Source organism: Pantherophis guttatus, chromosome 18 (assembly GCF_059756535.1).
Source record: "Pantherophis guttatus breed Tessera chromosome 18, ASM5975653v1, whole genome shotgun sequence".
Taxonomy (NCBI): Eukaryota; Metazoa; Chordata; class Lepidosauria; order Squamata; family Colubridae; genus Pantherophis; species Pantherophis guttatus.
The window spans coordinates 1,902,198-1,904,390 of NC_142080.1; the positions used below are offsets into that span (position 1 = coordinate 1,902,198).

At 40.1% G+C, this 2,193-nt stretch overlaps 1 long non-coding RNA gene across 1 annotated transcript; it reads right to left on the reverse strand.

The window, feature by feature from the left end:
- Positions 1-253: 253 nt before the first annotated feature.
- LOC117676261 (uncharacterized) lies at positions 254-1,513 on the reverse strand. Its single transcript, XR_004594385.2, has 2 exons — positions 1,437-1,513; positions 254-1,095 (listed from the first exon to the last, which is right to left on the reverse strand). It is a non-coding gene; the product is annotated as an uncharacterized LOC117676261 (long non-coding RNA).
- Positions 1,514-2,193: the final 680 nt, after the last annotated feature.

The following is a 2,193-nucleotide window of genomic DNA, read 5'->3' on the forward strand; positions in this document are numbered from 1 at the left end:
CCACAGTTAATGCTAATCTAGCCTAAAGGGCATCCCGGAGATCTGCCTCTGATTTGGTTTAAATACACACACACACACACACACCATGTCTGAAACAACATGGCTGTCCAAATTTAAAAGTAAATGACTACACGCAAGTCAATATCTGAATAAAAATAGCCAGTTCCCGGCTACTTTAGCATCGCTGTGGGAGTAAGGATTAGAAATGTTGCTGAACATTTCCTGAGGAATAAATACAAAAAAAGGAAAGGAAAACTTTTAGAATTCAGAATTTTATTGAAACCATAAGTTTATGCAAGGATTACAAGGATTGGAAAATGCCGACAGGGCTTTGCCAAAGAAAATGCAAACCGTCACCCAAAACTATTGTTTTTGGAAAAGCTAAATGGCTATAGAACCAGTTGGTAGGGAAGATCCAGACCCCGAACAAAAATCACCCGATAGTCATAAGAAAAAAAGAAAAGAAAAACGGTGCCATTTGCCCTTCGGTTACGAGGAAACGATTCTAATCGTTTCAGGAATAAAGTCAAGAGAAGATCAAAGAGTGTTGGGTAATACATTTGTGTCAAGGCTTCTGTTCATCAACTTGGCAAGATGAGTCAGAGATAATCCAGCAAGTCTTGCAAGAGGAACAAGTAACATTCTCACATCCCTCTAGCTGTCAAAAGGGAAGACTGCATTTAGTTGTCGTATCTGGATTGCAATATTTCAAATGATCACGAGAGGGCAGTGGGGTGATACGGAAAGCATCTGCTCTTCGCTGCCCTTTAGTGGTCGTTGCAGCTTCTGCAGTCTGAATCTGGTAACTCTAACTTGCAGGTCTTGTGAACGCTGTCAATGTTCCTTTAGCATTTCTTCACTTGGGTGCCATAGGTCTGGACTGGAATTCGATAATATGGGTAAGATGGAGTACAGCAGCACCGTGGACGGCCACAGCAACGGCCGCAGCAACGGCCACGAGACCCACAACAGCACCCACCAGTTGCGGGCCTTCCTACATAGTAAACCGTTCTTGGCCTGTATCTGTTGCAGCATCCGCAGCCGCGACCTCCACAACAGCGACAGCAGCTCATGGTTGCAGACTTAAAGGAAAATCTGTAAAGCAAAAACAGATTGTGAAAGGCCAACTCCGACAACCTATCATGCTCCATTTTTTTTTCTCATTCCAGTTTTCTTAAATGTGAACACAACTTTGGTCACAGATCACATGAATAACTTTAACTTAAATTGAATGAAGATATGAAATAATAGTTTGTGAAATAATTAGCTAGCCTCACGCAACCTGGCCTACCAATCATTTTTCACTTACGAGCAGTTCCTTGCCATTTTATCTAACCCCTCAGAATTATCTTAATTCTAAGATAAGGATGGAAGGTGCCTATCTACCTTTGGTCTTCTTATTGTAAGAATGAAGAACAAAATACCGTATATCTTACCTTGGCTCAATAGAGGAAGCTTTCAAAGCTAGGACGCTCCAATGAATGAATGACAACCGTTCTAACCAGGGACTTTTTATACACAAACGGACACGTGTTCTCGAGGGAAGTGAGACATCCGGGAACAGCAGCTGATCCCTATTAAGCACGAATCCTGTTCTGAATTTCTCCATTCCAGTTTGTATTGCTTGGCCCAATCCGTGTTTCCCATTACATAAGTCATTTATAGTATGTGGGTGTTTAATGCTATCTCCAGTTAATGCATGGGTTATTCAGACGCCATAGTTGAGGTTAAAAAAGCATTTAAGGAGGAATTATATTGTGACATCTGCTGGGTTGCTCAATAGGATATCTCACGCAGTCAACTCAATAAAATATATGTCTTCCTTTGGATTTAAGCCTTCCCATCAATCACTAATTTTTACTCTTGATGTTCACTGCACTTAAGAAATTATGGTGATTTTGTAATTTCAACCTCAAGATTAATCTCCAGTGTTTCCTGAAAAATGGACTACATCCCTGGAGATCGCTTCTTTGATGTCACCAAGGTTATTTTGCCCAATCTTGGTTTTTATTTTTTTTCAAAAACATATTGCTTTCAGTTTTAATTATAAATAAAATGTTAGTTTAGACATTGCAAAGACAAGGGGCATTTTTTCTTCGAACAGGCATTCTTAAAAAATGAAAAAGATGCAAGATCCAATGCTTTGTTTGGAAAGCTGTCCATTTGCTCTCAGTCTACGAGTTTACTCTGGAA